A 13,544-nucleotide genomic window follows, 5' to 3' on the forward strand; every position below is an offset into this window, starting at 1 on the left:
GAAGACCATAAAGGGAGTCAAAAGAAAAAGCTACTTGACCTCAGCCTTCTCAAAAATCTCACCAGATTGGCTGTATTAAACCTTTAAAAAATATATTTGAAAACTGATATTCAGTTAAGGAACTTACACAAGGCCATTCAGCTAGTAAGAGAAGAAGGCAAATTTCGCACCCAGTTCTTCTGATTGGAATGCTTGAGCTTCGACGTGTGCGTGTACATGTCCATTTCAGCCACAGTGAGGAATATGGGGATAGGAGACTAGTGGAAAATATACTTAAGCAGGTAGCATGGGTTCACATCGCTGAAAATCAGGGAAGAGTTTAAAATTAAGCAGAAACAAAAAGGAAGGTGCCTTTGACAGGAGAATTACCTAATAGCTAATCAGGATGTTATTTTAGGAAGATTGTTCTGGCCTTGGTGGGCAAGATGCATTATAAGGGAACAAGAAAGTGCACAATGAGGGATGAGCCAAGGAAGCTGCACTGGTACCTCAGATGGAAAGCATCTGAAACTAAAAATGGGAGCAGTGGAGGAGAGAGCTAGGAGAAATGCTGGAAATGGAAATGAGCAGTAAGTAGGAGTTGGAAGAAAGGCCTGGTAAAGTTGAACCCTCTGTGGAACTCTCCAGTCCTTCATGCTACAGGTTCTCTTCCATCTCTGTTCCCTGTTTACATGTTGTATATCAGCCAGCATGGACCATGAGAGCTGTTTGCAGGATGCCCCAAAGTTAGCATGCCAATATGTTTGTTCTTGCTGCTTTCTTCCTTGGAAATAGCCTTCTTCGTATCCCCCTCTAGCAAAATACTAACCTTTCTTCAATGCCCATTTTAAGCGTCTCCAATTTCAAAGAACCGTTGCTGATCTTTTTCCCTTCCCAAACTGATGTGATCTCTTGCTCCTCTGAACACTTAAAAATCTGCACTATACTACTCAGCACTTTGATACATGCCTTGTAGTGGTCTCCAATTGATTTCAACTCAATACGAGGTTGACTTTCTCAACAATTAGAACTCTCTTACTACCTCTGAAGAGATGAGCTGCCTGCAAAGGCAGGGAACTGGTTCTCACAGAAGTTTGCCTGCATTCACAGTAATTGTCAGGGAATTGAAATGAATCTCCAAACTGGCTGCAGAGACTTTAACATGTAATGGGAATATGAGACTGGGAAATCGTCAAGGTCCTGTATCACTCACAGATTCTGGATTACATATAGCAATGTATTGTTCAATAAACACCTTCTGAGTACCTACTTTGAACTTTAATAGGAAGTATAAGCTCAAATGCCGACAGGTGACATGTGAGGTTACTTGAAGACGTAAGCTGAGTATTGAGGATCACTGTGAAGTAGTGGGGAGAGAAGCACGCTGGAGCAGACATGCTGTGTTTAAAGGTGGCACTTTCTCTTCAGCTCCCATCTGTTATTGCTGAGTAGGAGAGGGGGTGCAGCATTATCAGCCATTCTGATTATTCAAGGGAAATTTGAAAAACAGATTTTGTATTAAATGTCTTGATTTTTAAAAATTTGACAAACAATTGATTTAAAAAAAAAAGCAAAAAAAAAACACTGTGCAGGCTCAACCAAGTGCACTCAAGCGTTGGAGTCTGCTGTCGGGCACCATTTTGAGATCCACCACTAAATACTAGACGAAATTCTTGATATAACAAAGACAAACCTGAGCATGAGAAACACCACACTCTTATGGAAAAGACAGGCATTGTAACAGATAATTGCAATAAAATGAACATTTAGAATAGTTCCGTTTTTTCTTCAAATATAAATGAAGGTTCTGGTGACAAAATGAAGAGAGAAGGAATCAATGGGAAAGTGTGCTCTCAGAGTGCACGGGAGTACAAAGAAGAGATGGAAAACTTAATGAGGGGTTTAGGAAAGTTAGAAAACAAGAAAAATAAGAAGTAAAGTGACTTTCCAGTGGCAGTGAACACAGACCTGAGTCCTTGCCCCTGCATAACTGGACAAAGGAACAGTTTTTATTTAAGGAGAAATAAGATGCTTTCAGTTGAGAACAACTTGCATTTGACATAGCCACAAAACATCTAGAAAACAATATTTAATTATCCAATTTCACATAGGGAGTTGAAAGGTAGAAAGAAAATGGAAATAAGAGATGAGGATTTGGGGGTTACCTACAGAAGTATAGTGTTTAAAGTCATAGATAGGAATGAGATCAAGAATAAAGAATGGGGCTTATATTTTGAAAGAGAAGCATTTAGAGACAGGTGGAGAGGAAGAAATTCCAGTGAAATGAACTAAAAGGAATATTGGGAAAGCAAAGAAAGACCCAAGTTTTTAAGGCCAAGATGGGGGCATTGCTGAGAAGTCATTCTCCTTCCATTCCTCTTAAACTAGATCATCCCCAGAGTACAGCTGGTAGGGAAAAAAAAAAAGGAAAACTGTGGACTCTAAAACCAACAGGACAGGGGCGATTCCCAATCTGAGCAGGAACTGTCACTCAGTAAAGACCTGATAGTCTTAAAGAGCATATGGCTGGGTGGCCAACTGAGCCTTTTGTTTTGGATTGTCACCAGAAGAATATTCTTTCCATGGCCGAGAGAAAGAAGGTTTCTTTTCATTTGAGAAGAAACAGATTTTTTGCCCGTGACTCTGCAAGGGCAACACAAGTCACAAGGAAGGGATTCAATAATTTCCTTTGCAATCTTCCCACATTCCCAACACAACGTCAGTCCACACCCAGAGACATTCAAACCAACTTCAGAGCAGTTGAGCCCATCCATGTTCTTAGGTTGCAACTATTCACCACAGTCAACTTTATTTTTCTTAAGAAAAATAAATTCAGGTCTCCTGGGAAAAGAAGGAAAACGAAGCAGGCCAAATTAGGAGTTTAGTGGACTTGAGATGTGAATTTTCAGAAACTCCCTTTCCCCCCATTAATCCTTCTTTTTGTGTCCTTTATCCATTATGTGGGATTAGTTCTTTGTAAATTTGGATTTGTACTGATGAATTAAATTCTTGGCAACCGCTGTTCCTGCTGACTGGATGCTTCTTTGTGTTCTTTGTAAGATCTATAACTCATTGCACCTGTTGCATCTGAATAGTCCTCTGCAGTCAAGAGAGTGTGTGTGTGTGTGTGTGTGTGTGTGTGTATGTGTGTGTTTTCTTTAAAGCATTCTACAACATTCAGTGTAAAAGGAAGAACTCCAGTAGATGGGAGGGGTTGCTAAACAGTGGACTGAGGAAGGCAAGTTGTAAAATCTCTCTCCTTGACGATCTTTTAAGAAAAGTGCCAGAAAAAGCTCTAAGCAACACAATGGGCATTTGGTGCTCATTTGATGCGAGAGGTTATAAAAGATGAATTCTGAAGACCTTTCCAAGCCTCAAGGGCTACTATATGTTCTCACCAGCCATCAAGAAAGGAATTTCATGATCTTCTAGTTAAAATAGCACAGTTTTCAAATGGGGAGAGTCTAGGTCAGAAAGGTTTAGCAGTAACTTACCCAAGGTAACATAGCCAGTTAGTGAATGACAGAGAACTAGAATCCACACTTCCTGATTCCACTCCACCCCAAACACTCACAGTCTTGCTCTACACCCCATTTTTTCAGATAAATACTAACCCACTAGTTTGCAAGGCCTTTGTAGAGAAGCTTTCTATTTTCATCAAGTTTCACATTTCTGAAAAACTACATCAGAATTTATGTCAGAAGGATGCTGTATTTTTTTTGGTGAAATAGATTTTTTAATGGGACAAAAAGAAAGTGGCCCAGGATATATATCTTAGCAGCTGAATAAACAGATCTACAGAACAAGCATTTTTGGCTTTATATGTTATACATTATTTATAATGCAATCATTCAATTTATTAAAGATTGGACCATTAGTTTCATAATATAATACATTCTCTCCCTTTATTTCCCATCTAAAGCTCTTTCTGAGATGGAAGTCAGCCAAATGGAATATAAGCATCTTTCTTGAAGGTTCTGTTAGGTTTCTTTCTTTCTTAATTTTCTCTATTTCCCACTGCTAGCCCCCCACCATCACCATGTGTGAACCTTTTCCCACACATACTTGAACTCGTCTGTAAGTTACCCATTGGTTATCTGAGCCTCCAGAAATGTGAAATGGGTCTAGTCCCAGGGATGAGAATACTCTCGATATCATCATTTTTAAAAATTCAACGGAGTTATTTCTCATCTATGGCTTCTAAACTCATTTCCACATCTCTTATGGGCAAATATAAAATATTAGTGGATGGCAGGATAAAAACTTGAAAGACTTCATTATTGATTAAATCACCTGAGGGTCACAGTTAAGCTCTAAGAAAATTCTGGTTGAGACTTTCTAGCTTTCATTTCCTCTCTGAACGTAGTCTGACTCAAGAACTTCAAATCCCCCTAAAGTTTACTGATTTAAACATAAAAGTTCAAAATGCAAGAGGTCAGATCCACCACACTAAATCAGATTACATCTAAAGCCACGAGAGATTAAATATTTGGTCCATTTTGGTGGTGGTGGTGGTGGTGGTAGTGAAGGGGTGTCTATCTCAAGGCTTATCTCTTTTAAGAAGTTGTCCTTGATAAAGGACAAGCTCTCCTGTAGTGACTGTCTAGAGTAGGTGTCCCCAATCCCGGGCCTCAAACTAGTACCGGTCCATGGCCTGTTAAGAATCAGGCTCCACAGCAGAAGGTGAGCAGCGGGCCAGTGAGCGAAGCTTCATCTGTACTTGCAGCCGCTCCCCAGTGCTAGCATCACTGACTCACCTCTACTTCAGATCATCGGACATTAGAGGAGCCCTGGTCTCTGTTGCCAAAAAGGTTGGGGACCGCTGGTCTAGAGCACATTATGTTACTACCAGTACTTCATCATTCATCAGATTCACTTAAACACTTTATTGTCTTCTAGTTAGCCTCCCTGGTATTACATTTAGCAAACATCATCTCTTTATCATCTAAATAAACATGTGCCGCGGTTCACCCTGAGTATGCAGTGGAGAGCTGCCCATATGAGAAGCAGTTCCATTTCTATTCCACACCTGCATTTCAAAGCATCTTCCCTTATTATTTTTATTTGGGGCTTATATTTAAAAATCACTTTTAATTTTATTTTCTCTTTTCATGCAAATTTCTCTGTCCTATGTAGGCTATAATTTAATTCAGACCACCTCAAATATACCCTCTAAGTTTGATCAGCATCTATCTACGTATTTTGCTTAACAGGATGACAGGTGAGCAGTAAGTGATTTTATTTACACTAATTCAATAATTACTCATTAAATCGGAAAGCACTAATATTTGTTCTATGTTAGACCTTATATTAGAACTTGTGGGTGGATGAGATAAACATAGTCTATGCTGTGCAAATTCTCACTCAGCCTCCTTGGAGAGTCAGGCAAATCATGACCTCACCTCAATATAATATGAGAGCTGTAACACAAGTGTGTGCAGAGCCCTGGAGAAACAGAACAGAGAGGGTGATGGGTTTAACCTGGACGGGTATGAAGGAGAACTTCATAAAGAAGGTGGTGTTTGAGCTATCCTTAGAGGATGAGCAAAAGTTTTCTAGGTTTGGGCACAAAAGGTAAGCCTTCCAGGCAGAGGGAACACTGTGGGAAAAAGGCATGTGAATTGTCCAGTGTGACAGGAGTGTATCACACATAGGTGGGCAGAACTGTTAGACAGGAACTTGATGAGGGAGGTTAGGCTCAGATTATAAAAGGCCTTGAATGTGTCCTCCAAAGACATTTGAGTTTGCCCAGTAAGCAATGGAATCTTAGAAAGATTTTCTTGAAAAATTATTTTGGTGACAGTGTTGAAAGGTCAAGGAGAGAAGTAGTTAATGAAAATAGGATAACCAGTTAGACACTTACAAAGATCCAGAAAAGCAACCTGATCTAGAGAGATAAAAATGGATTCAAGAGACATTTTTTGTATTATAATTGCCAGCTCTTGTTGGCAGGATGGAAATACACTTCTTTGTGTTCACCACATACATTTGAGTATACAAAAGTCCATAAGCTCTTTAAATGTTTAAGTAGACATATGATTCAATAATAGATCCTCTAAGATTACAAATAAACATTAAGGTGCTAGAAGAAAATAACTCTTCTGAACTCTGAGCTAGCTAGCAGTGCTTGGAGTGGCATCCAGGCACTGATTCTCTGTTAGACAAGTCCCTCTGCCTCTCTGAGCCTCTCTTGTGTCCCAGATGGAGGAGCTAGCTAAGATGATTTACCTCCAAGGCTTCCTCCAGCTCTCACACTCTGTGAGTCAAACCCTTGTGATAAGGGGTCACCAAGCCCTGGCCTTTCCCAAGATGAGTCACCATTGAAGCAGAAATTATTCTGGGGCCAACCAGGAAGAGGGAGTCCAGTCACTCTGGTACCATCGTAAGGTCCATTCTCAGGAGTTGGGGTCCAACAGATCTAGTCTGAGGCTGGGACAGATGTCAGAGGCAGCTTCCTGATTACACAAGCTCTTCAAGCTTTTCTTCCTCAAAGGCACACTCAGACTGGGTTCAAGAGACCTGCTGGAGTTTCTACAGAAGAAAGAGCCCTCTCTTTCAGGTCTCAGGATTTCCCAGAGTCTGTTTTTCCTGCTTGTGTAAATTCCCACAGCTAAATATCTTATTTACATTGTTCTAAAGCTGATCATAGGATTTGGCCACAAGAATGCAAGATTCTCAGGTGGCTTTCCCTTACTTCCTCAACCCCAGCACAGCCCAGAAGCCACTTCCCTCAAACCGCAAGACTTGCTCCTCCGTCCCTGAACCAGTAGAGGGCGCCACCTCTGCCTGGTTCCAGTTGCCTAGCTCTGAGTGAGCACCTACTGTATGCCACCAAGCACTTCTGAAAATCAAGGATTCCACACAGCAACCCCAGAAGGTGGATGATGCGACTGCCCTATTTGAATGTGACTTCCCTATTTAAAGAAGGAAGAGTGGCTCACCAAACGCTGAACTTCTAGGATGTGCCAAACCGGGATTTAAACTGAGTTCTGTCTGGTTTCCAGTCGGCTGCGTTTTCCTTCCTATGGTCAGAGTTAAGCCCTAAATAACATTGTGCTCAAGTGCGAACTATCTGCAAAGTTTCCAAGCACATCTACACATGGTGTCTTTGTTACCCAAGGGAGGCACAGTCACGGTTACTTCAGGCCAAGATACCAAAAGAGGGATCCAGGTCATAATTCGCCTAACCGAGGACCCTAACGTTAGAATCCAGGTTCGTTACAATTCTTCCCAATAAGTTGTGATTTACTGCTATCAGTTTTGCATAGTCATTAAAATGAAGAAACCCTGTGATTCAGGCTGCCAGGTTATGAATCCCCTCTATCACGTAGTAGCCAAGTAACCTTGGCCAAATTACTCAGGCTCTCTAAGCCTCATCTTCCTGTGTATAAATGGGAATGAGAATAATACTCCCCTCATATGAGGAGTAAATAAGATGATGCATGTAAAGCACTTAACACAGAGCCTGGCATATGGTGTGAGCTCGATAAATCCCAACCATTATTATTATCATAATATCTTTGTACATAAATCTATCTGCAGCTCTGATTGTTTTCGTAGGACAGATTCCAATGAGTAAAATCACTGTATTAAAGGGTGGCTCTTTACACATAGTGCTTAATTATCTTCCAGAAATTTTGGAGCGATTTATATACTCAACAGAAGTGCCTGCAGGAGTAAATGCAGCATCCTTCACAGCAGTAGACTCAAAAGATATATCAAATGCAGATGACTATAATATAATAAAAGATGTTTGAACATTTTACAGTTTTCACATATAAGGACATAAACTTTCTGTTTTTCCATGCCTCTTTAGCCATGGGAATAACCAGGGCCCAGGTTGATCATTCCAAAGGCTTTTGATTTAAGAGTTAGAGAAAATGGGTTCAATTCCAAGCTCTGCCACTTACTAGCTGTGAGATTTGGGGGTTAGTTTATTTTACTCTCTGTACCTTGGTTACTTCAACAGATTTTTTAAAATAGAAATTATATCTGGACAGTATCTTCCTCTCATATATGTTGCAACTACATATGCAAAATAAATGTGACAGTGCCTGGTGATAATAGCTGTTAATATTTTTTTGCACATTTTTCTATAAATGCATTGCATTTACAAATAATTTTTTACTTTATTATTATATAGGTATTCCATATCCCAATATCAAGTGTAGTCCAGATTCAGCTCTATCAAAATTTTGCTGAGCTATCAAGGGTAAGTGACTTTACCATTCTGGGCCACTTTTTCCCATCTATAGCAGTGACAGCCTTGGTTTAGATTATCTCCAATAGCTATGTTTCTATCATCTTTCCTTCCTATACATCAGGTTTTTTAACTTTGGCACTACTGACATTTTGAGACACATAATTCTCTGTTGTGCTGGTGGGTAAGGAGAGGCATGGCTATCCTGAGCATTGTAGAATGTTTAGCAGCATCCTTGGCCTCGACTACCCACTAGCATCCCCACCCAACTAAAAATGTCTGACAACTAAAAATGTCTCTAGACATTGCCAAAAGTCCCCCCAGGATCAAAAGCATCCTTAGCTGAGAACTATTTGGATATACTTAAGGATTTCAGGCATTGAGTGCTACTTAAAGAGCTGGATTAGATGGATTTTAATATCTTTTCCAATTATAAAATCCCAAAGGTCAAGGATGCTATGGCTGATTTGAACCGAAACCCCCATCCACACGACCACACAACACATATTTGAGAGAGTCCCTTGTCATCTCTAGAGCCTCTTCTACCTACTGAATTGCATGGAGGAAATTGACTCAATTGTCTACCTCTTTGTAGAGGTGACAGGTGAAATATGCCAACCACAGGCTTGTGGTCCATCCGACTCTGTCACCAGTCTGGTGTCATTGAACGAACTCTTTAGCTTTTCTGAGTTTCTTCATATGTCAAATGTGGTCGACACCTCAAAGCAATTTGGAAAGGACTAAATATGACAAATGTGGATGTGCTTAGTACCAAGAGGAGGAAGAACTTCAAATGGGAAGCTCTTGCTTGCATGTTTCCCTACAGAAAGTGATTACCTCTCAGTCGCTTCCTTGCCTTAGCCGTGGGGGTTGGACCAGATCTTCTCCTCATTTAGGTGCATCCAGTCAGAATCAAGGAGCAGCTCCTGAGAAGTGGGGTGGACAAATGACCCAGTTAGCAGTGAGAGGAATGCTGTGGACCAAAAGAGTGACATTGGTTCCAGCTGAAAATGTCAGCAGAGTGCTGGGAGAAAGGAATCTGTTTAGCAGGTGTGTTTGGAATCTGGCAGAGAGCACTGGGCCTGGGCCAGGACCACTGAGCTGGTCTGAATGCCTTCTATGTTGACTCCCTGACTCCCTGGGACTGAGACCCAGGATTAAAGGGGAGAACGTCTAAGGTAAACACACAACAGCCAGAGAGTGGCTCGAACTTTTCCTCAGGCCTTCCATGTCTCTTGCAGAACACCAAGAGGCCAATAACAGAAGTGTGGCCTAAGTCCTTCACCCACCCTCTTCCACATCACCTGATCTAAAAGGAGCTCCGAAAATAGCTCAGAATCTGGGCCTGCCTGGGAGAGACATAAAGATCCATTTACATGGGAAGGTGACTGCTCTGAATACCCACAGCAGACCAATCTATGCTAATGGCTCAGTCCCCCTCAAATCTGGGATTTATATAACTGGCTCCTACACTCTGTCATTGCCAGCAGAAATGCCTGAATTATCTTAATTCCAGAATGTAAATTATTCCAATTTTGAGGCCATCATTTTAAAGCTGTCAAAGTCAATATTTTTAACAGCCTAGAAAAAAATTACAACTGGAAAATGTCTAAACAAGTTGTGCTCGAGGTCTTCAGACGACTTCTGGCAAAAATCTGTGCTGAGATGGAGAAATACCCCCACATTGCCTCCACAACTAGGAAAAAAACATCAGTTCATCCCGTCACCAATTTGTCTACAGGAGAGCCAATGAGTCAATCTACTTCCATTGATCACTTTCAATCTGTTCCCTTCCATTTATGGATTAATCATTTATCTTTTGGTCCTAAATTTTTTAAAGAAATTAATTCTCAAAAGAATAACATTCAATACATGATCACGAAGAGAATGGGGGTGGGAAATCCTGCCCTAACCTTCATCCACCCCAAGTTTTTATTTCACTTGTATTTTAATTCACTTCATCCATTAGTCTCTGAGAGCCCCTCTGTGCCGGGCACAGCTCTGGAGATGCTGGAGAATTGCTTCCAGGCGAGGGAAGAAGCTTTCAAACAAACCACCTTATACTTGTTCAGGAAAGAAAAAGCAGTTCTTTTTTTATGTGTACATCAGTTTCCATACAGATAAAAAATCATCTCTACCTTATTAACTCTCCCAGACAGAAAACTGAAAACAAAGGAAATGAATGTGCAAGGAGAAAAATGTGCAAAGCAGAATCATGGTTATGGTTCACCTTTGGGGCAGAGGTGATTCATGAGCACCTGGAGAATCAGCCAGGTTGCAAGAATACATCCCCACCCAGGTGGGCTCCTCTGCCCACTACTGCCCCAGACACCAGGTTCAAGGTGGTGTTCACAGGATAGCACTGGAAAATCTCTGTTATGGGCCTATCTCCTGTTTGGAGGCTGGAAAACACCCCATTCTTGTAGCTCTGAAGCAGGATTAATTGATTGGTCTCATATGAACCTAAAAGCTGTTAAGAGCAAGGAGGATGAAAAGCAATTCAAATTGCTTTATTACCATTTTCTAGTAAAGTACCAGTTTAGTCCTCAGCCCTACTGTGAAGCAGCGGGTTTCCAGATATCGACTGTGCTGGCATGTGCTCCTAGAAGAGAGGAAATGCCTGGGTCTGAAAAGCAGAAACATCTGCTCAGACCTCCGGCAGGCCTGTTGCTGGAGCCATGGCGGGGGAGGTCCCCTCCAGGTGGTGTCACTGTAAGCAGGAGATGGCAAAGCACTCCCTGTAGTGGGATTTCAGGTTGTGGGTGGGGCTCCTCTCTCTCATTTTTTAAAGACCTCATTCACTTAATATAGATGGGAAAGGAAGATATTATAAATGGTTTTATAGTCTATAGACTTTCTGACAGAGGCAGCCTAGATGATTATAGTAGTTATAATGATAATAATAATAGTCATCATGTAGTGCTTATACATGCCAGGCACTGAGCTCTTTACATACCTTAAATTTAAACCTCAAACAATACTACAAGGTAGGTACTACTATAATCTCTTCTCTACAGATGAGGGAATGGAAGCACATAGGTTAAGTAACGTGTCCAAGTTCACCACCTAGGAAGTTCAGGAGTCATGCTTTGAACCCAGCAAGAGTAGCTGCAGAGTTCCTGCTCTTCATCACTGTGTGTGGTCATAATCACTGCACTGTGCTAGATACTGTCATGTATACTTTTATCTTTGATTGTTACAGGATACTATGAGTTGGATATTATTGACCCCAATTTTTGAATGGGCAAATCACACCTGAGAGTTACGAAGTGATTTGTTTAAGGTCATAAGGATAAGAAATGTTGGAGCTTGGCTTAACCTCAGGTCAATCTCTTTTTATAATAATCTGGTTTCTCTTCATGACCTTGGTTCAAGGTGTGAGGATGATGTTTCTGGCTTGAGCAGATGGAGAGATGGTTGTCCATTGAGTTCTCTTCTTGTAAATAAATATTTAGGACACATTTGGGTAATAATTACTGGAAAAGCTACCTCTTATTTCTTTGTATTCAATGTAGCTCAATTTTGAGTTACATTGTTTGAACTTGAGCTATGCTTTCTCAGTGGGGATCTAGGCCAGAAAGTCATTAACAAATCAATCAGTAATAGTAATGTTATTATTAATAATAGTTACCATTTTGAGCACCTGCAATTCAATTAGCTCTTCCTTAGACAGGAGTTTAATCTTCACAAACCCCTGCAAGTCAGGTTTTTTCTTATTTTTCCTATAAATTAAAAAGGGAAACTGAGTCTCAGGGATATGATGTAACTTGATCAAGGTCACACAGCTGGTAAATGACTATACTTAAATAAGAGCCCAAGTTGTTCTGGTTCCTAAGTACAAATGCTTACTAATTGTCCTTTTTTCTTAAAATAAAAGAAAAAGAAATAAAGAAGAGGAAAAGAAAGAAAAGCAAAAGGAACTGAAGGGTTAATATTTGTTGATATCTAGTCGGTGCCCTAGAAAAACTCACATGTAATAAAAATCTTTGCCACATCTGTAGAACATAAAGCCCATGTGAACAGGGACTTTTAGCTTTTTCATCTTCTCCTATAGCCAGACACCTGTAACAATACAGGTAGATACCTGTTGAATGTAACTGAATTTACATTGGGGTGTTAAAGAAACATCTTAGGAAGCTTGAGTGATTCACAGGAGCCAAGTTTCTTGACCCTTCTAAAAACAAATCCAATATTGAGCTACATTGAATACAAAGAAATAAGAGGTAGCTTTTCCAGTAATTATTACCCAAATGTGTCCTAAATATTTATTTACAAGAAGAGAACTCAATGGACAACCATCTCTCCATCTGCTCAAGCCAGAAACATCATCCTCACACCTTGAACCAAGCTACTGTCATCTCTGCCCTGAACTAACACAAGATCCTCCAATCTTCACTCCCTGGTCCATTTGACCTCTTTAATTCCTCCTACATCAAACAACCAGAATATGTGTCCTGAAGTATAAATCTGAGCACATCACACACTGTACTGAAAAACCTTCACTGGCTCCCTGTTGAACTTAGAATGAAACTCGAACTTCTTCCACTAGCCTCTGCCTGCCACCACTCCCATTTTGAACCACCTCCCTATAACTTAGAATGCTCTGTCCACATTGGCCTTCTCTCAGTACTTCTAATGAACTACATCCCCTCCCACCTTGGACCTTGTACATACTATTTCTCTGGTTAAATTCTCTTTCCCCCACTCCTCCCATTCCTGGCTCCTTCTCCCTTTTCTAGTCTCAGCTTTATGTCACCTCCTGACCAAGATTTTCTCTGACTAATCAACCCCTCCCTTTCCATTATTCTCTACTATAGCACTTTATTTCTCCCATAGCTTTTATGAGGCAATATTCAAAATTATATATTTGTTTGTTTATTTATTCTCTATCTACACCATGGGTGGTAAGCTCATGGAGGCAAAGACCATGTTTGCTTTGTGGGTATTTGTCAGAGGTGAGGGGGTGTTACTATGGTCTATTTAGCACTTAGCTTTGTGCCTAGCTCTGTGTCTGGTCTATAGTAGACATTCTAAAAGATTTCCCAAATAAGTTAATGAATGAGAAAAGATTACTGGAACTGGGAAATATCACAGAGACCTATAAACTGTAAGCATCTTGAGACCAAGTTCTTGGTTAGCTCTGTATTCCTAGCAACTTGCACAGATACTGACAAAGCTGGATGTTAAATGAATGGTAGTTGAGTGACAAAATGGAATAGACAAGTGAAATAACATTTGTTATAAACAACTACTGTGTGTTCTAGCAATCAACATGCATCATTTCATTTAATCTGCCCAATAACCATGTGTAGTAGATATACTATTACCTCTACAAGTGAAAAATCAAGATTCAAAGAGTTTAAGT

The sequence above is a fragment of the Pteropus medius genome, unplaced genomic scaffold (genome assembly GCF_902729225.1).
Source record: "Pteropus medius unplaced genomic scaffold, Ma_sr-lr_union100, whole genome shotgun sequence".
Lineage (NCBI taxonomy): Eukaryota > Metazoa > Chordata > Mammalia > Chiroptera > Pteropodidae > Pteropus > Pteropus medius.